This window comes from Erythrolamprus reginae, chromosome 10 (assembly GCF_031021105.1).
Source record: "Erythrolamprus reginae isolate rEryReg1 chromosome 10, rEryReg1.hap1, whole genome shotgun sequence".
NCBI lineage: Eukaryota > Metazoa > Chordata > Lepidosauria > Squamata > Dipsadidae > Erythrolamprus > Erythrolamprus reginae.
In genome coordinates, this window is record NC_091959.1 from 24,111,173 (window position 1) to 24,133,087 (window position 21,915).

Here is a 21,915-nt window from a genome sequence, read left to right on the forward strand (position 1 = left end):
ACTTAGCAACAACAACGGGGCTCAGTTGTCATAAGTTGAGGACTACCCATATTTTATAACAATTGACCCAGAGTGTAAATGAATTGAATTTGAACTTGTTTGTAATAAAAGGGAATCAAACCACGTAAGGATTTCCTATAAGCAACGAATGATAATGTTTTGCTTTGTTCCGTTTCTAGAAATGCATTTTTTGTATGGAAATCGTCGTCCTTCAACTGACAGGGATTCAAGAATGACATAGGATTGACTATTTGTATGTGTCTCTGTGTGTATTCAGTTGTATGTTTCAAAAATGGTGTTTATTCATCGACAATATTTCTAAGCAGCCCAATCCGAGCAGTTCCTGTATTTATTTAAATCCTTCATTTAAATGCTGCTCTGGAAAGTAACAACCTGAACGAACCATTGTCAATTTAAGATCTCCTGGTTTCCAGCAACCCAAAAACGCCAGTGTCCTTTCTGGTGGTGCACCCGTGTGTCCGCGCCCAATTTCGCTATCTGCCCAGGTGCAGTAGCATAATTGTGCTGGAGTCTGCTAGCACTCAGAGCCACAAAAGCAAAGTAAATACAGTGGTACCTCTACTTTAGAACTTAATTCGTTCCGTGACCAGGTTCTTAAGTAGAAACGTTCTTGAGTAGAAGCAATTTTTCCCACAGGAATCAATGTAAAAGCAAATAATGTGTGCAAACCTATTAGGGAAGAAATGAAAGCTTGGAATTTGGGTGGGAGGAGGAGGAAGAAGAAGAGGAGGAGGACAGTCGCTGCCAAAGGAAGAAGGTGAGGGGAGGGGAATCAAAAAAATCCAAAACTTTAAGACTTAAAAAAAAAAAGAGGGACACTGAGGCGGCAAGGAGCACACGCCTCCCATACACCCGGCACAAGGTTACCTCCCATACACTGCGACAGAGAGAGAAACCCAGGGGGAATGGCAGGAAACTGGTTGGGCCTTCGTGCCGCTCTCAAATTTCCTGGGAAATTTTTCCAGGTTCTTAAGTAGAAAATGGTTCTTGAGAAGAGGCAAAAAAAATCTTGAACACCCGGTTCTTATCTAGAAAAGTTCTTAAGTAGAGGTACCACTGTATAGGTAAATTTGAACAATAGGACAAATTTAAGGACAATAGGGATGGTAGGCACAATGCTGTGCTTATGCTGCATACCTCCCAGAGACCTATAAGAGCACATAGAGTCGGTGTCCTCCAGGTCCCATCGACAAAGCAATGCAGGTTGGCAGGACCGCGGGGGAGGGCATTCCCTGTGGCCGCCCCGGCTCTATGGAACCAACTCCCTCCCACACAATGATGTTCGTACTTCTCCCACCCTACTGGCCTTCCAAAAGGCTATGGAGACCTGGCTTTGCCTGTAAGCCTGGGGGGCATGAAACTGACATCTGTCGGGGCCAAATTACATTGAATGGTATGCATGTGTGTGCCTGGATTGATTGAGTTATGGCTTTTTAACTAGGGTTTATACCAGTGATGGGCAACATTTTGAGCTTGGTGTGTCAAAATTCACCAAAAAACCGAGCATAACTCGGGTGGTGTGTCACCTTGAGAAAAAAAACAATTTTGTGATATTTATAGTTTAAATAACAAATATGTATAATTATTAAACTTAACTGCTTAGTGACTTCTTTGTTAATCTGTCAGTTGGTTTCTTTTGTTGGTCTTGCTGTTATTTAACTTGTGTGGGGTGTCATGAACTAAGATAAGTGAGGGGGTGGGGGAATTCTTCCAGTGATGGCGAACCTGTGGCAGTCCAGCACTGCCACAGGTTCGCCATCACTAATTTAGTGACTTTTTTGTTGCTGAATTTCATTGGCTAAATCTTCAGTTGAAGGTTGGTATTTTGTACACTTCAAGCCCAAGCAAGCGCTACTAAGTTCATCTGTCAATCTGTTTCTTTTGTTGGTTTTGATATTATTTAATGCTGAGAATAAGGTCTCACAAAAGTACGAAGAGGGAAAAATAGTAAGTAAAGCCATTGCTATATTTTTCAGGGTGCTAAAAGTGTCTGGTAACCGATTCCAGGCACTCCAAATTTCCTGTTCATAGTGGCACTCCTCTTGATTCTCCAAGCGGCACCTTTCTAGATTCTCAAGCTTTGACCTCAAGTTAACAAACACCTGACCCCAGATGCTGTCCTGAAATTCTGCAAGTTGCATCTCCAAATCATCAATTTGTATCCATTGGAAACCATTTAATTCCAAACTACTGTAGACTACTACATCAGGATACTTAATTATTTTCATGGTCTGTTCTAGGCTTCTAAATTGATTAAATCTATCACTGAACTGGTCAAGTAAGGAGTCTAAAACATGCTGGTACTTTATATGCAAGGGTTCCATTTCATTTTGTACAGCTGCACGGGCCTTCTCAAAATACTTTGTTACTCCAGGAAAATACTTATAAGTTTTAGTTTCTACATCTCGCTTGAAAATTTTAAGTTTACTTTCAAAAGCTTTTATGTATCCAAACATAACGTCAATACTTTTGCCAAAACCTTGTAGCTTTAAGTTCAGTTCATTAATATGAACAGAGAGATCTGTAAAAAACATCAGGGTGTTGACCCACTTATAATCATAGAGCTGAGGAAAGTTTCCCAGATCCTTATCCTCAAGAAATACCTTAATTTCTTCAAAGCACTCCACAAAGCGCTCAAGAACTTTGCCTCGGCTCAGCCATCTTACATTATTGTACATCAGCAGTCCACTGTAGGTGGAATCAACCTCCAGTAAAAGTGCAGAAAATTCTCGCTTGTGAAGGAGGCGAGCAGCTATTAAATTAACTATTTTTGTAACAACTGACATTAAGTCGTTTAAGTCAGTGAATCCTTCTTTGGCACATAAAGCCTCCTGATGGATAATACAATGAAAAGGCACAATCGGGTGTCCAATAGCTTCCATAAACAATGTAACAAATCCGACTTTCCCCCCCACCATGTTTGGTGCCCCATCTGTGGTCACTGACACAACTTTAGAGATATCAATGCTTAGGTCACATAATGTTTGCATAACAACCTTACATATTTCACTTCCTGATGTACTTGTTGGCACTGATACTAACTTTATCAACTCTTCTCTCATTGTGAGACCATCAGAATATCGACCAATAATGGCCAACTGAGCATGTGATGTGACATCAGTAGTTTCATCAAGAGAGATCAAAAAATATTTACAATTACTTATGTCTCTCTTTAATTGATGTACGTTTGTGTTCAGTCTCATTATTCGGTCTTTTATGATATTTCTACTGAGTGGTAACTCAGATATTCTCTTACTAATTGCATCTTTATTCTGCATATCGTGAAATAGAACTGGTGCACATCTTAAGAGAGTTTCTTTAATAAATTCTCCCTCACTGAATGCTTTTCCATGCTGAGCTATGGAGTGAGCAATGCTCAGACGCAGATGTTAAATTTGTAGAGCTTTTTACAAATTTAAGGATGGAATTAAATTGGCTCTTATGAAGGTGATAAGGAAAAATAGATACGGAAGTAAGACTGATGTATAAGATCTGTTATTAACAATACATGAAAAATAGCTATGTTATGGGTTGTGAGCACAATAAGAAATGGAAAACAGATTTATTACACCAAACTCCAATGTTTTTAAATGTCTTGAGAAGGGTGGCATACAAGTCTAATTAATAATAATAATAATAATAATAATAATAATAATAATAATAATAATAATATAAATAAAACTTTCTAATTAAAAGAAGCTTCTACACCGGGGATGAATACCTTGCATTAACTAATCTTACTTGGCCAAATAAAGTATGTAATTCAATTCAATATTTCTTTTTCTTTCCCTCTCCACCCTTAAGGTTCTAGTCCCTGCTGGGTAGGAGATGGTGACAACCGAAAGTCCTTCTCTTTGGATGAGCAAGTGAGTATTGAAATAAGGTCTGAGCCACCAATGGATTCTAAATCCCATTGTACGGGAAAGGACGGTGCACCAGTATCAATGTATCTTGCATACACGCAGAGCCGCCATCAGGAATTTTGGGGCCCCATACAGCCTAAGTGTCTGGGCCCCCCCCCGGCCATTTTAAAACTACTGCCCCCCAAATCCCGTGCCATACCCACCATGGCCACACACCCTGGGCAAGCCCTCCCCCGGCCCTCTGAGGTCAAACACAGCCCTGATGTGGCCCTCAATGAAATTGAGTTTGACAGGGGTGGCCTAGAGGCTAAATCCTATGAACAAGGGCTAAGAGAACCAGTATGCTTAGCTCAATAAATAGAAAACTGAGGGGGAATATAATAGTAGTTTCCCAATCCTTAAAGGGCTGCCACAGAGCAGATGGCCTCTATTTATTCTCCATGCCACCTGAAGGTAGTACAAGAAGCAATGGGCGGAACCTCACCAAGAAGAAATGCAATCTGGAAATAAGGAAAAACTTGGGACTGGGCGGCATAGAAATAAATAAATAATAAATAAATAAATAAATAAATCCCTTCTTTTTTATTAAAAGAAATTAATAGAAACATAGAAGACTGATGGCAGAAAAAGACCTCATGGTCCATCTAGTCTGCCCTTATACTATTTCCTGTATTTTATCTTAGGATGGATATATGTTTATCCCAGGCATGTTTAAATTCAGTTACTGTGGATTTACCAACCACGTCTGCTGGAAGTTTGTTCCAAGCATCTACTACTCTTTCAGTGAAATAATGTTTTCTCAGGTTGCTTTTGATCTTTCCCCCAACTAACTTCAGATTGTGTCCCCTTGTCCTTGTGTTCACTTTCCTATTAAAAACACTTCTCTCCTGGACCTTATTTAACCCTTTAACATATTTAAATGTTTCAATCATGTCCCCCCTTTTCCTTCTGTCCTCCAGACTATACAGATTGAGTTCATGAAGTCTTTCCTGATACGTTTTATGCTTAAGACCTTCCACCATTCTTGTAGCCCGTCTTTGGACCCGTTCAATTTTGTCAATAATAATTAAAAAAAACCAAAATCCATTACTATTAAAACTAAAACAACCAGCAAAACTATTAATAAAAACAGGTGAGGGCTGGGTTTTTTTCTCTGTTATTATTTAAGTGCTTTTACCATATGCTTTAAATCAAGAATCACTTCTCTCTCTGTTTCTCTCTCTTTTCTGTCATTCTCTGCCTCAATCATTTTCTCATTTCTCTTTTTCTCCCCTTTTTTCTATCATTTCTCTCTCTCTTCCTTCCACTCTTCTCTCTCTCTCTTCCTTCCACTCTTCTCTCTCTCTCTTCCTTCCTCTCTCATCTCTTACTTTCTTTCTCTCTCTCTTTCTCTATCTTGCTTTCTCCCTCTCTCTCCCTCTTCCTTCCTCTCTCATCTCTCTCTCTTTTCTTTCTCTCTCTTTCTCTATCTCTCCCCCTCTTTCTCTCTCTCTCTTTTTCTCACTTTCCCTCTCTTGTTTTCTTTCTCTCTCTCTCTCTTGCTTTCTCTCTCACACTCTTTCTCTCTCTCGTTCTCTTTCTCTTGCTATCTCTTTCTCCCCCTATTTCTCTCTCTCTCTCTCTCTCTCTCTCTCTTGTTCTGTCATTGCTCTCACTCTCTCTCGTTCTCCGGAGGCTGGCGAAAGTAATTTTCAATTACTTTCAATTGTAATTTTCAATTACAATCAACCTATCTCTCCTTCCTTCCTTCCCCCCTCCCTCTTTTACTTTCCTTCCTTCCCTTCCCCTTTCTCCTTCTTTCCCTTCTTCCTTCATTCCAACCAACCTATCTCTTCTTCCTGTTTCCTTCTCCTCCCTCTTCCCCTTCCTTCCCCTCCGTCTTTCCCTCCCTTCCCTCCCTATTTTTCCTTCCTTCCTTCCCTTCTGTGTCCTCCCGGCCCTCTCTTCCCTCACATCGTGTAAACTTCGCTCAATCCCGGCCTGAAAAAGGGATGCAATTTTCCTCATGTAGGATGCTGTGCTTCACCCCAGGAGGGCACTCAGATACAAATACTGTACAGATATAAAGAGGGAAACCGGGGAAGTGACTGTCATAATTTATTAAGGTGCCACTTCTTCAGGTGGGTTTTTTGGGGGGGTGCGGGGGACGTGCTAAAACCAAACAATCTGAGGTAAAATTAAAGATCCGACGTGTCCATGAAACTGCCGTCTGCAAGTCCGCTGAGAGAAGAAACGGAGCGCGGATCTTAAAAGGCAGGAGACCGGCCGTGGGTCAACTCTGAGTGACCCGCCAACAGTGCTGAGGGACCCTGACCGCTGCGGGGGCCAGCAAGGTCCTCCACGAAGCCACGAGGCGCTCGGGCGGGAAAGCAGAGCCGGGCTGAAGGCCGCGGCGGCGACGGCAGAAGAAGAAGGAGGGATCCAAGAATGCCTGCAGGGAAGAGAGGCGGAGCAGACGGGCGGGCGAGGGCAGCGGCGAGTAGCCACGGGGGCGCGAGGGGGCTAGAGGCGCGGGGGGCAGGGGTGGCCGCGGCTTCGTGCATGCCCTTGGAAAAGGGTGTGCGGGGGAGGGCTTTTGGGGGACGCTGGTGCACGCGTGCGAAGCCTACAACTTGCGCTTGTGTTAAATTTTGTTTCTTTCCTAAGCAGCCTTCTGTGTAAAAAAATCCATTTGGGAACGAGTCGTTCCCAAATGGATTTTTTTACACAGAAGGCTGCTTAGGAAAGAAACAAAATTTAACACAAGCGCAAGTTGCAACCGCCACCCCGAAGGGGCTCCTACCTTCGCCGCACGCTTTACTGGGACTGGAGGACCGCGCCGCTGCCAAAGGCTCCGTCGGGGCTTCTTCAAGTCCTGCCTCGCGAGGGCCAGAGGGCCCGCCTTTTTCGTTGGTGAGGCAGGCAAGAGAGGGCCGGTACTGCACATGTGCGACGGCGGGCAAAACCGGGCCCCCTCATGGCCGGGCCCGGTACACCACTACCAGTAATACCCCCCTATCGGCGGCCCTGCATACACGCGCCCGCGTCTCAGTGTGTTTTTGCTTCTGCGCATGTGCAGGAAGCAAAACCTTGTGAAGGGACACGTACGTGCGTGTGTGAGATTTTGGTGATTTTTTGTTTTTGCGCATGCCAAAATCTCACAAACACACATGGTTTGCTTCTTGCGCATGTGCAGAACCCAAAACATGCTGATATATGCATGTGCGCAAGCAAGATAATTGACGCTGCATGCAAAGCACACTGTTAACGGTGGTCATAGAAATCTGCCCCTGGTTAACATGCATGGCCGACACTTCTGTGCATGTGCAGAAACCGGTTTGTAGAGCTGTACCATACCAGTAGCAACCCCACTGTTGGTCTGAGATCCAGCGATCTTCAAGAATCAGTCTAAATTGAGTAGGTAGTTTTTTCCCGAATTTACCCAGGAAAAGGAGATATTTTTTCCAGCAGTTTTTCAAGGGCAGGATACCCCTCTAACTGCCTTGGAGTCTGGTGGCGAGTGATTGTTGTTCAACTTAAGATAATTTGTTATGTGTTGTGTTTTTGCATTGATATAATTAGGAAGGGGCCATTAATGCACATCCCTGGGCAACCTCCTAATTAAATAAACTCAAGAAATGCTCGGCTGATGGCGCTCACCGCCAGCTGAAGGTTGTGCCTGGAGCTGGGAGATGCTGTCTCACACATGCGCAGCCGTCAGGCGAGATTGTCGGCTTTTGGCCACATGCCTTAGCATTGAGGGCAGTCCCAGGCACGCCCTATAAAAGGGGCGGCATCCCGGGACCTCCTCCTTTTCACCCTCAGCCATTTATTTTATTATTTAGATTTGTATGCCGCCCCTCTCCGCAGCCATCCTGAAGTGAACGTACGTGTTGCGTTCGGCGGAGCTGAATCATGTGGAGCGGCCTTGTGCAGGTCTCAACGGAGAAATCACAGGATTTGGAGCCAGTCTACCAGGCGTGGGGGGCGGAGGGCATGGAGTCCAAAGAAGGCATTTTCCCCAGCTTTTCTGGGCCTCTTCTTGGAAGCACTTCTTGTGTTTTTCTGGTGATCGGGCAGGCCTAGGTGATGGAGGGTGGTGCAGGGGCCTACTTCGAACCCACAGGCCTCTCCCTTGGCCTTACGTGCTCAGGCCTTTGTTGCAGCCTACAGCCTTCCGATCCCACATTTGGGGGTATTCCCTGGGGGCTATTCCCTGTGGTCTGCCCTCCATCCCTTAGGCCAGTGTTTCCCAACCTTTTTTGAGCCGCGGCACATTATTCATATTTTCAAAATCCTGGGGAACACTGAACGGGGAGGGGGGGCGGGGAGCACGCGGGGGGGGGGGGGGGCTAAATAAAAGTTTGGACAAAAAAAAAATCTCTTCCTCCATTTCACTCTATTTCTCCCTCCCTCTTTCTCTCTCTTCCTTCCTTCCCTTCTTTCTCTCTCTCCATCCCTCTTTCTTTCTTTCTTCCTCTTTTTTGCTCTCTTTCTCTCTCCCTCCTTCCCTCCCTCTATGTCTTTCTCTCTCCCTTGCTCTCTCTCTGCCTCTCTTGCTATCTCTCTTTCATTCTCTCTCTTTCTCTTTCTGTCTCTCTTGCTATGTCTCTTTCTCGCTCTCTCTCTTTCTCTTTCTCTCTCTCTCTCTCTGTCTCTCTTGCTATCTCTTTGTCTCTCTCTCTTGCTATCTCTTTCTCTCTCTCTTGCTATCTTTTTCTTTTTTCTCTCTCTCTTGCTATGTCTCTCTTTCTCTCTCTCTGTCTCCCTCCCTCTTTCCTTTCTATCTCTCCCTCCCTCTTTCCTTTCTATCTCTTTTCTTTCTATCTCTCCCTCCCTCTTTCCTCCCTCCCTCTTTCCTTTCTATCTCTCCCTCCCTCTTTCCTCCCTCCCTCTTTCCTTTCTATCTCTTTTCTTTCTATCTCTCCCTCCCTCTTTCCTCCCTCCCTCTTTCCTTTCTATCTCTCCCTCCCTCTTTCCTTTCTATCGTTCTCTCCGTCCCTCAGCGGCGGCAAAGAAGAAGGAAGGCAGGCTGCAGAGGGCACCGAGGACAAGAGCGCTCGCTCGCTCCCTCGCCCTCTGACTTCCCTCCCTCATTGCTGAAGGGAGGAGCGCGGGCACGCTGCAAGAAGTTTTTTTTTCCTTTTTTTTCCCTTCTCCCGCCTCACGGGAGAGAGTGAGAGAGAGAAAGAGCAGCGCCCTGTCGGTTCTGAGCGCAGCCAGGGAAAGCGGCCTCGAGCCGAGTGTGAACTGCGGGATGCGGCAAAGGACTCCTTGTCAACCAAAAAAGGGTGGGGGTGGCAAAGGCAAAGCCTGGAAGGCGGGGAAGGGAAGAGCGGGAGACCCCCAGACAGAACGGCTGAGGGGAAGGAAAGACGGAAGGAGGGAGGGATTGAGAAGCGAAGCCAGGGAGGGCTGAGAGAAAAGGGGAGCGGCGCGTGAGAGAGAGGGGCGGGGCGGGGATTCCCGAAACGGATGGAGAAAGCCCTCTCTCGCAGCGAAAGCGCTCCCAGCCAGGGGGCTGCGAGAGAGGGCTGGGAGCGCTTTTGTCCCGAGGAGCTGCAGCTGCAGCCGCAGCCACCGCGACAGAAGTCGCGCCCCAAGGCAGGGGGCGGCGGCAGAGGAGAGGGGGCAGATCGGGCGGAGAGCTTTGCGGCACACTTGCCTGTGTCTTGCGGCACACTAGTGTGCCGTGGCACACCGGTTGGGAAACGTTGCCTTAGGCTACCATCTACACCCCATCATAAGGGAAAAAATTTGGAGAGGTGAATATGTTGATTTGTTCACCCTTTTGAATTGGTTCCAAAAAAGGAATGTGAGGAGGAGGCCCAGACGGACCGGTCCAAGGAGGTCGAGGTTGACCATTGTTTTAGTTTGTGGCTTTCTGACCTACGTGACTTGTCATACAAAAGGAGCCAGCCCGTGCGGCTTTATGCTTCAATATGCTAGCGCCCATTTTGAGTTTGGAGACAATGCTTGGCTCCAATATGATGAGGCATTCAGGATGAGGGTAGCTTTCGAAAGGACCCTTCCTTGGGACGTCGTCATACCGGACCTGTGGTTCCATGACACAGTTGGATTTCACAGACGTTTGATTTACTTTGAGTTATATTGTGTTGTTTAAGTGTTCCCTTTATTTTTTTTGAGCAGTGTATGTATGTATGTATGTATGTATGTATGTATGTATGTATGTATATGTGTGTGTGTGGTTGTGTGTGTGCACGCGCGCGTTTGTCTGTATGTAACATTTTTAAGTTAAAAACCTACATTTGTACAGTTTCCTTTACAGCATTTTTGCATCGCTAAAACATTTTATGTTTCAGTTATTTTCTCCTCAATTTCTTTTTCTATTCATTTCTATTATATACATATATTTCACAGTTCTGTTTATATACATCATACAATAGTGTACTCTATTTCTATCTTCTATTTCCCTTATAATTGTTTATGTTGGATGCCATTGAGCAACTCCTTTATCGTCTTAAGTTATTCTCTTATCCTTTATCTCTTCTCTAGCCACTCATACCACTTTCCCCATATTTTGTAGTATTCTGTTTCCACTTCTTCTTGTATTTTCTTTGTAAGTTTGTCCATCATATGACCATTGGGATGGGGCAGCAGTCAAAAGTGTGAAGGACAGTCACAAGTTCTTTTCAGTGTGGTGCTAACTTCAAATGTTCAGTAAAAGTACATCAAGGGCTTTCTACACATAACCATACTATTGGTTTCATTGAAAGTAAAGTAACATGACTAGCTTTGGATTCGATTCAATAGTTCAATGCTACAGTTCAACAGTATCGTTCCCACACTGTTATCTCTTGCACTAGTGAATCAGAAGCACTTTTTGCGCTGTGGGATGACACTTATAGTTGAATGACTTGGACTACAAGATTACCAAGGCAGTAGTAAAATCCTTTTTTTTTACTACCGGTTCTGTGAGCATGGCTTGATGGGTGTGGTGTTGCTTGGGGGGCCATGGCAAGGGAAGGCTACTCCAAAATCCCTACTCCCTCCCCACTCCTGGGGGAAAGATATTGCAAAATCTCCATTTTCCTTACTGGGAGGAGACAGCAGCCAGAAGTGGGTTGACTCATCCGTCAACCAATGAGCCTGTTTTTCAAATATTTTTTTCTGCCCAGCAGTCATTTTCTGCTTTTGGCTCAGGCCTCGCTTCAGTTAGGATGTGTGGTCAACTCCTCTGGATATTATCTCCTCCACTCTTTTGTAAGTTTCCATGTATTCCATCCCTTTCCTTCAAAAAAAGAAAAAGTTTTCCTTTTAAAAGAGGCCTGACAGCCCAGTCACCAGGTAAGAAAGGCAGCTCACAGGAGAAACGAGGCGAGAGGACCCCTCCCGGCCCCAGGCCCTTCCTGCCTGCTCTGACTGATCAATCAATACAACCAGGCTATTTGGGGTGCAATCACCAGGGCTCTCCCACTGCTGTAGCCTTTCTGATCCTTTAAAAGTTACTTCCTTCCACCTAGAACGGCTTCCGGCTGCATTTTTAGCCCCCAGCCTCTAATTTTCCTCCTCAGCGCTCAGTTCTCCTTCAGGAGGCCATCGCGTGCCCTGCAGAGCCAACACTGTCAATCACCCACTCTCAGGTGCTCAATTTAAAAAGGATCACTTTTTTCCTGCTGGGCTGTGTGTGTGTTTTTGAGCCCATTGAAGAGCGTTTCTCCCAGGAGGGCTCCCACCCCGAGTTTGCTGGTGAATATTTGTAGTGAAGCACTGGTAGGATTTTCCCACCCTTTTTCCTTGCCCTCTCAGCGGCGGCCATTTTAATTGCCCTTTTTAGCTGCCAGTCAGCGCCATTTTGAAAGGGGTCCAAGGAGTAAATCAATAAAAATAAAGCGCTCTTGATTACCATTCATGGTTTCCCTACCGGTGCAGGAACAGGACCCAAGGGAGACCCCTCCCCCAATCAGCAAATGATCAGGGGGGGGGGAGCAATTAATTTAACCATCCAGCTCCCTGGGCTATTCTTATGCCCACTCCTGGAAGAGGGCAATGAAGGCCAATAATACCAGGTCTAAAACCACTAAGAGGGATGAATCTAGACGGCACAAGGCCCCAACAGCATTGTGTGAAAAAGCCTCTACCTCTCAAGGGGTTACAGTGCAGGGGTGTCCCCACCTCAGTTGCTAGACTCAGCTGATTATTTGGGCCTCAAACGAGCCTCTGCCTGACTGGGGCCTCCAATGCCAACGTCTCCTCCAGTGCTGTCCCCTCCTGCTCCCCTTGCTCTTCCTTCTGTCTCTCCCCAGCTGCCCATGGCCTTTCCGGCACCCCTTCAGGCCTTCCCTCCTGCAATGTATATGCAGGATCCTGCCATTCAAGCAATGATAGAAGCCGGGATCAAGCAAGGGGTTGCAGAGTGCATACAATCTATGAGGGGACAATTCTTGCCTGGCCAACTGGTTCCCCAGGCTATTCCAATTCCCATGATACTTTGATAAACAGATCTGATCCACAGTGCAAACTTATTCTTCAGGTCTGTGATAGTTATGTAAAAATGTTTCTAATTAGTATAGGTTTTGCTTTCTAACTTTCAGAGTGCTGGCTGAATACACACACGGATTCATAAATGTGCTCACACATTTAATTTAATTTAATAGATTTGTATGCCGCCCCTCTCCGGAGACTCGGAGGGGCTCACAACAATCATAACAATATACAAGTCCAATATTTGAAAAAGAAAACAAAACATTAAAAAAACATCATTAAGAACCATACAATACAATCATACCATTCATAAAAGATATATGAGCTCACGGGTATCTCAGTTACCCCATGCCAGGCGACAAAGGTGGGTCTTGAGTAACTTGCAAAAGGCAAGGAGGGTGGGGGCCGTTCTAATCTCCAGGAGAAGTAGATTTTTTTTCCCAATGAAGTTATTTCCCTTTGTATTAAATGAATAGATTTATCAACTGAGTTAACTGAGTTGATGGTATTAACACACTTCACGTGGTCTTGATTCTATCCCTCTGTTTATGCAACCTAGAACTGTATTGGCTTTTTTGGCAGCTGCTGTGCACTGCTGGCTCATATTTAAATGGTTGTCCCCTAGGACTCCGAGATCCCTAAAACTAAAACATAAAAGAAGCCTTAGTTATAAATTCAATGACAATAAAAATGACCAACATGAGTCACACCAGATAACCATTGCATACCTCTGCTCCTGAAAACAGAAAGCTTATGATTCATTTACAGAAGTTGAGGCAAACAGATGCCTTATTTTTTAGAACTGAGTTATAGATGCACTATTGTTGCAAGTTACCATTTGCCCAGTAGAGGGAACACTCTGAACATTAAAACTTACAGTTGTAGATGAACAAGTTCCATTCCGAAATCCAAATTATATTGCCTAGCTGATGTGTAATAAATAAGAATGAAAGATGCATTCCTAAGCTTATTTACCTAGAAAAACATGTGCCATAGATATCTCCTGGACTATATTTACAAAAGAATAAATGGAGGAATAAAGGGAAAGTAGAAGAAACAGATTTAACAACAAACCAAGTGCTTGAGTGGTATGTTTTCAAAGCAGAATCAGATCATTTAAAGATTAGATCATTCCTATGCATTTTTATTCACTTTTTAATTTTATTGATATGCTTTCTCTTTGTATACAATAAGTGCTTAGTGGACAGTTATTTCATATAACCTTAAGTCAAATAAAAACTGCCTGAAGAGGGGGGAAAGGAGCTGGGTAGGGTGGAGACAGAGATTGTGAATCAGAAAAAAAGAATAAAAAGTTTTTGGCTCTGGTTCTGCTTACTGACAAATTGTGGGCTCCACCTCTGCTTAATGTGTGTGCAGGGGGTTTGCCTGCCCTCCTTCTCTTAAAGGTGCTGCTGCAGGTGCTCTGAGAAGGCAGTCAGACCTGAACTTGGAAAACTCTCATTCAAATAATTCCACGTGACAATAAAGATTCTAAGGTGGCTTTAGCCCAAATTTCTACAGCATCTCCCAAATGTCCGCATCAACTGGTAGAGAAAAACAAAGATCCCACAGAAAATAAACACGGTATTTAAGCTGGCCCTACCTGGCAATTTCATCCCCTATTTCCTGTCTCCATAAATGAAAACACGTTGATTGTCAACCATGAAGAGCAGATCCAATTAAGAAATGCATTGCTGCTTCAAAAATTGCTACCTTGCCTAATGAGACCTGTTACTAATTTCATATGACAAAGCAGGTTTTTTTCCAGCAGGGTAATGCCACTGTTTGCAAAGGACATGCTTTACAAGCTTAAGGTGCCATACACTGAATAAATAATAACAGGTGCAGTGTCCAATTTAGCTCCAGAACCTCCCTGAAGGGGAGGGGGAAAAGGGACCCGGTCTGGTGCCCGTTTTGGGGTTTACACACTCCACAGGCGCCATCCAAGACCCTCCACCATCAGTGGAGTGGAAGCAGCTTGCTGCTATTAGCCTTGGTGACTAAGATCGGGCAGATTGAAGTGAAAGTGTTGGATGTCATCCCAACACCCACAAGTTCATTATGAGGACCAGTCCAAGTACAGGGATTCCACCCAACTTCCTCTTTTGTTCAGTTGATGCAGAAGAAAAGATGACCTTGGACTCCAAGAAAGAAATTTGCTGTGGCTAGTAACTTTCCTCTCATTCAACTCCCCCTCTCAATTCCCCTAATACTGTGCTACTATGGCAGGCCAAAGCCTCTAACTCCACAAGACGGCTTTCAGTCTGACAATGCAGTGATTACCTCCTTTACCAGAACCTCTAATCCGAAGTCATAATGGGACTCGCTTGTGTTTGAGCTTAGCAAGTTTTGTCAAGCCACTGAATAGTGATGTATTCAATTGGCAGCAAACTGTTTTATAGCACATGGCGTGAGCAGTGTGTTTGAGTACGGAAGTGCCCTCCTGTTTCCCCCTTATTGGTGGAAGGATTGAGTAATATGGTTGAGGCCAAAGACAAAAACTGATGATGGCCTTTTCTCTTGTATGAAAAGGAAAGACTCCTACCTCTTTTGCATATATATTATAGAAATAAAATCTTACTGTAAATATAACTCCTTTGTTGTTTTCTTGGCTAGTGTTACAATACAATTCTGGGCAGGCAGGTGTAAACATTTTTACAGCAGAAAGCCTGGCAGAAGAAGGGCTGAGATCCTTCTCCATTAGCTGAACAGACACAGCTAATTGGGAATTTAATTCAGCAATAGCTGAACGATCCAGGAAAGGTGCATAAATGGCAGCCCCAAATAGCTACTGTGTTCCAATCGCTCTGTTTGCTGAGAGGCAGATTTGCTCAGAAGCAAATTCCATAGAGTTCAACAAGTTTTTCAGAAATAAAGGATTTCCTTGCATGTACATGCACACCCACCTGCTGGCCTTCGCATGCCAAAACCTGGAAGACCAGGTAACGGTGCGCATGCACACACCCAAACCTTAGAGATCAGCTCCCATGCAGGTACACTAGGGAACGGCTATTCTGGTTTCTGGTGGTCTTCTCCCATGCGTGCTGAGTGGCGACAAAGTTCATCAATGCTGCCCTATACCAGGGGTAAGCAAAGTTGGCTCTTCTATGACTCGTGGACTTCAACTCCCAGAATTCCTGAGTCAATCATGCTAGCTCAGGAATTCTGGCAGTTGAAGTCCACGTCATAGAAGAGACTTTGCCTACCCCTGCCCTATACCATAGTAGACAAGTGTTTGTCCAATCTTTTCTTTAAAACCTCCAGTGTTGGAGCACCCGAACCTCTGGAGGCAAGTCATTCCACTGCCTCATTGTTCTCCCTGCCTAGAGATTTCTCCTTAGTTCTAGGTTGGATATCTTTTTGATTAATTTCCATCCATTGCTTCTTGTCCTACAATCAGGTGCTTTGGAAAATAGGTCAACCCCTCTTTGTGGAAACCCCTGAGATATTGGAAGGCTGCTATCATGTCACCCCCTATGTAGAATAGGGAATAACAGAGTAGGAAGGGACCTTGTAAGGCATCTAGTCCAACCCCCTGTTCAAGCAGGAGTTCTTACACCAGTAATGGCGGCTGCCAAAAGAGTGTGAGCGCATACTATTGCACATGCTTGAGTGCCCACACCCATAATTCAATGCCTGGGGAGGGCAAAAACAGATTCCCCCGCCCCCCCGGAGGTCTCTGGAGGCCGGAAATGGCCTGTTTCCCAACTTCTGGTGGTCCCAGTAGGCTTGTGTTTCACCCTCCTAGGCTGCAAAGGTTTCCCTGGAAACCAGCCTAGGGTAAAAGCACCCTCCCAGAGCCTCTGTGCGAGCCAAAAATCAGCTGGCTGGCACACACATGGACGCTGGAGCTGAGGTAGGGCAAAAGCTTGTGTGCCAGCAGATATGGCTCCGCGTGCCCCGTGGCACCTGCGCCATAGGATCGCCATCACTGACCTATAAGATGTCAAGGTTCCGACCGATTCCCCCCCCCTGCAAAAAAGCAGGATTCCCAAGTCATTTACCAAGAAAAATCTAATTTTTATTACAAACGCCATGTTGGTACAAACTGCCGTATTTCCCCAAAAATAAGAGCCTGTCTTATATTTTCTGAGCCCTGAAATAAGTGTTTGGCCTCTATTGCTATGCACTCAAAAGCCCAACTGGGTTTATTATCAGGGGATGTCTTATTTTGGGGAAAACAGGGTAAGTAAAGCCAACTCTTACTTCGCCTTGCCTCTGACCCTCTTTCCCCCAGGCAAAGCAATTTTGCGGGCCATAGAAGTCACTCCCTCCGGCCGTTCCAGGTCTCTGTGGAGGTGGCCTTGACTTTGGATGGCTGGGATGTGTTTTGTTTTGACTGGGATGTGAATTCCTCGGTGCAGCTGTGAGTCATGATCCCGCCCCCCCGTTCAGGAAAAATCTTCACAAGTTGTCACAAGGATGTTTGGCCTGAAGCTTAAAAATGAGGACCTTGAATTTCGTATTGTTCTGTTCTGAAATGTAATGGATGCTTGGCATATACATATGACTACTGCACCGTGGATAATGTTGTGTTTGTGGGCGAGAAGGGAAGTGGGGGTGGGATTAGGGAAACTGAGAGGTAGGGTGTGATTTGGCCTCCATGAGAAAGAGAATAGAGAAGGCACATTAGCAAATAATCTAATCTTGATTTTTGAGGTGATCAATCCAGCAAGAGATACCAAGGAAGAATTGGGAAACTCCTTGGAGCAATTTTTTTTTAAAAAAAATGAATGCACAGTTCAAATCTTAGTGTATTATTTTATTCAGTCATTGGTTTATTCAGGCCATAATTAGATCAAGAGCTCATTTTATCCATTATTACATTATGCGCCTCTTCCTATTGACTGGCTATTAAAAATGATCAACGGTATTTCAATTGGCCAGCAAACTCCCCTGACCTGAACCCCATAGAGAGTCTATGGGTCATTGCCAAGGGAAAGATGAGAGACACGAGACTGAACAATGCAGAAGAGCTGAAGGCCACTATTGAAGCATCCTGGTCTTCCATAAAACCTCAGCAGTGCCACAGGCTGATAGCTTCCATGCCACGCCACATTGAGGCAGTAATTGCTGCAAAAGGGCACCAAGCCAAGTGCTGAGCACATATGCATGTTTATACTTTTCAGAGGTCCGATGTTCTATGTACAATCCTTGCTTTATTGATCGCATGTAATATTCTAATTTTCTGAGATGGGGGATTTCGGGTTTTCAGGAGATGTATCCATAATCATCACAATTATGACAAATCACGGCTTGTACTATCTTGACTTGCATGTGATGAGTCTCTCTCATATACCCTGTTTCCCCGAAAATAAGTCACCCCCGAAAGTAAGACATAGAAGAGGTTTCGTAGAATTGCCTAATATAAGACATCCCCCAAAGTAAGACGTAGGAGACATTTCGTTTTGCAGCATTCCCGAACAGAACATATATAACACTGCTGTCCATAAATTGCATCCCAAAATGCTGCCTCAATCAGATTTAAAACACATCCAACAGGCATCCAACATGCGGCTGCGTGTTTGGATGTTTTTGCTACAGCAGGATTGCACCCTACATGGAAATAATGGTACGGTAGTAGTAGGAAATTCTTGATAGGATTCACAGTTTGTCTGGTTATGTTGGTCTGTGATGACAACTACTGTACAGTATATAATACGGTAATATGTCAAGAGAATGATGTAAAGCACCAAATAAAAAATATGGCACTTAAAATAATCTGGACAACAGTAAAAGTACAGTGGTACCTCTACTTATGAATGCCTATACTTACGAACTTTTTGAGATATAAACCGTGTGTTCAAGACTTTTTTGCCTCATGAACCATTTTCTACTTACGAAGCCTCGCTTCTCTCTCGGCTGCTGTTGTGGCTGAAAGCAGTGGCCAGAATGGCACGTTGGAGGAGCTCTCCGCAGCCACCCCATTTCATTGCCACTTTCCCCTCTGGCCCTCCGCTTCCTCTGCTCCTGGCAGCCGCCCTATCCTGCTGCCAAAATCTCCCCTTCCCTACTGCTTCCTTCGCCCCATCTCACTGCCAAAATCACCCCTCCAGACGTTCCCTACACAGCCCCAAATCACTTCCAAAATCACCCTTCCAGCTGCTTCCTACGCTGCCCAAAATTGCTTCCAAAATCACCCTTCTAGCCACTTCTTACACTGCCCCAAATCGCTTCCAAAATCACCCCTCTAGTCACTTCTTACACTGCCCCAAATCGCTTCCAAAATCACCCTTCAAGCCACTTCTTACACTGCCCCAAATCGCTTCCAAAATCACCCCTCTAGTCACTTCTTACACTGCCCCAATCGCTTCCAAAATCACCCTTATAGCTGCTTCTTACACTGCCCCAAATCGCTTCCAAAATCACCCCTCTAGTCACTTTTTACACTGCCCCAAATCGCTTCCAAAATCACCCTTCTAGCCGCTTCTTACACTGCCCCAAATCGCTTCCAAAATCACCCTTCTAGTCACTTCTTACACTGCCCCAAATCGCTTCAAAATCACCCCTCTAGCTGTTTCCTACACCACCCCAAATTGCTTTCAAAATCTAGAAGGGGTGATTTTGGAAGCAATTTGGGGTGGCATCGGAAGCAACTAGTGGGGTGATTTTGGAAGCAATTTGGAGCAGCATAGGTAGTGGCTAGAGGGGTGATTTTGAGTGATCTTTAAACATCTCATTTTTATGGCTTCTTCTGATGCTCATTGGCAGAGTTAGTATGTTTGACCATTTTAGGAAAGCTGCATATTTATTTTATTTATATATACTGGTTACCCCTTAAAATATCAGTGTTGGCTGATGTTTTAAATTATTATTATACTGTTTATTGTTGATGCTGGGGATATTTTAAAGCTGTTGATTCCTTTGGCCTGTGCTTAGATAAAAGTGAATTTCAAACTAAAGTAGATCTTTACTAATAACCGCTAGTAATAAGCAAAGCTTGTTGAATACAAAATCACAAAATAATACAAAATGAAAATGAAAAAAAAATAGAAAGGTAGTTATGTAATTAAATAAGAATAAATTGTTGTAAATATGCTTAACTAATACAATATATATGCAAAAGAAAATGATCTCATGATAAAATGTTTACTTATAATAGGGCAATGTGTGTTTATATGTTTGTTAGTCAAATTGTTTTATTTTAATTCAAATATTTCATAAATATTTTTTTTTTTTAAGGAAAGTAAAAATATAATATTTCCTGGGCTTCAGTTGTACAGAGAGCTGCTCTATGGCCTCAACCCATTCCAGCCAGGACTGGTGGCATGGCAGTTGCAATTTAGAAGACAACTCAAAGTTCTGATTCCATGGGAGTTTCAGTTGCCTTGCGATGATTTGAAATATCGCATGTAGGCAGTTGCTGATTGCCACCTGCATGCAGCTTGATGTAGACACAGTAAGTTGTGTGTGTATGTTCCCAAGTGATGGGTGGGTGGGTGTTTAAGGTTGCCCTCTCTGCTTTTAACACTGATGGCACTGGAGCAATGATGAACAGACGTGAAGTTTTGTCTCTCTTTTTTCCTGCAGATTCCCTCAAAACTGAAGTAGACATGGATGTAGCTGAGAAGATTATTTCAGAAGGAACGGTAGGACTTCTTCCCCTCCCCCCACACATCTTCCATCACTGAGCTTCAACCATTGATTAAGGAACAAAAAATGTGCATGACCCCCTCACAAAATTAATTTCCTTCTATTTATTTTGATGTATTTATTTTGGTCTTTAATCACAAGGAAGCAGGTCTTCCTTTTTTTAAACTCTCTCTTTGTTTTATTTTCTGAAATTATTGCTTTCTGAACCACCTCTTTGCGTGCCTGGAGTTCCTTTCCATAGCATGATGGCCAGGAAGATTGTCTGATCTGGTTAATTCTGGGTTTGGGAGTTTTCTGCAATCGGGAAGAAGGGACTGTCTTTCTCCTTGAGGATGGGTATCATCACTACTTGAGAAAACTCTCTGGTGATTCCCCTTTCTCTTTCTTGGCTACTTTGAGAACTGAATGACTGAGTGAATGACTGCTCCAACCTGCTCTATGAATGAGACAGATAATCTTTCAGTTTGATGAATGAATGAATAAACCTTCACCATGTGGGAAAGTTATCCCACATTGGCTTGAAAGACTTTAAGCATCTTGAATTCCTTGAAGCATCCGTGCACGTTGTCATTATTGTTGTTATTATGGTTTGTTGTACAGTCAGTCAGATGTTCAGATAGGATTTGGCATTTTTGTCTACCTGTCCCAGAGATCTTCAAACTTGGCAACTTTAAGACTTGTGAACTTCAACTCTTGCTGGCTGGAGAATTCTTGGAGATGAAGTCCAGAAGTCTTAAAATTGTCAAGTTTGGGAACCCCTGACCTATCTGGTTCTTTCCAAGGACCTGGGATAGGCAGTCCTTTCCAAGGACCTGGGATAATGTCATTGCAGGATGGAAGCTGTTCTGAATACAGCTGGTTTTACAATTGACTGCTGGCGAGTTTGTCAATGTTCAAGTAATGGTCCAATAGTTTCAGGTTTGCACCCAGGGGGCCTTTCTTTCTTTCTTTCTTTCTTTCTTTCTTTCTTTCTTTCTTTCTTTCTTTCTTTCTTTCTTTCTTTCTATATATATTTATTTGCATATGCGTATATATATGTATGTATGCATATGTGTGTGTTTGTGTGTATACACACACACACACACACACACAGAGTGGTACCTCTACTTAAGAACTTCATTGACCAGGTTCTTAAGTAGAAAGTATTTGCAACTTTCCAGAAGGACAGAAGGGTGAGAGCAGTACGGACATCAGAGGTGAGTTGGTTCCATAGAGGCGGGGCAGCCACAGAGAAGGCTCTCCCCTGCGGGCCCGCCAACCTACATTGGTTAACTGACGGGACTTGGATAAGACCAATTCTGTGGGATCTTATTGGTCTCTGGGAGGTATGCGGCAGGAGATGGTTTATATATATGTGGGGGTGGGGGGTGTACAGTCACATACACACACACACAAAAACCTATGAAGAACTGGTAAAGAAGTAAAGGGAAGACTAGTAGAGATTTATTTCAAGCTATTTGGCTCTCGTCAGCTAGTCGTAGCCTTTAAGGACTCAAACCTGGGCTGCTTGCCTTTTTACGCAGTGCTTAACATGGCTAGCTGATGAGAGCTAAATAGTCCCTTTATTTCAAATAGTCTGCCTTTATTTCTTTATCGATTCTTTGTAAGTTTAAAACTATGGTCTGTAGCCTGGATGTCCCCTGGAGTGGGACAGAAAGGCAAAAAGGAAGCAGTATGCTCCCTCCCATATTTAGGTATATCAGGTGGATCAACAGAAAACACACACACACACACACACACATACAAACACTTTAGGAGACCCTGAGTTCTGGTCTCATCTCTTTTTTTGGAGGGGGTCCTGTCATCCCAGGTAAGTGAGTCCTAGGAAGATGAGGGCCAGGAGAAGTCACTTCTGAAATCAAGGAAACTGTAGGGACTCAACATTGACCTGAAAGACACGCCCTCTCCCTAAGGGATGACATTCAAATGTTCCCCTACCAATTCTGTGGGCGTGGCTTGGTGGTGGGGTCATGTGACTGAGTGAGTGTGGCCAAAAATGGAGGAATTTGGAGGC

At 44.2% G+C, this 21,915-nt stretch overlaps 1 long non-coding RNA gene across 1 annotated transcript; it reads left to right on the plus strand.

The window, feature by feature from the left end:
• The first annotated feature begins 3,822 nt into the window (after nt 1-3,822).
• Nucleotides 3,823-19,877, plus strand: LOC139172942 (uncharacterized). The gene is made up of 3 exons (XR_011559955.1): nt 3,823-3,887; nt 19,524-19,707; nt 19,839-19,877. It is a non-coding gene; the product is annotated as an uncharacterized lncRNA (long non-coding RNA).
• The last annotated feature ends 2,038 nt before the right edge of the window (nt 19,878-21,915 follow it).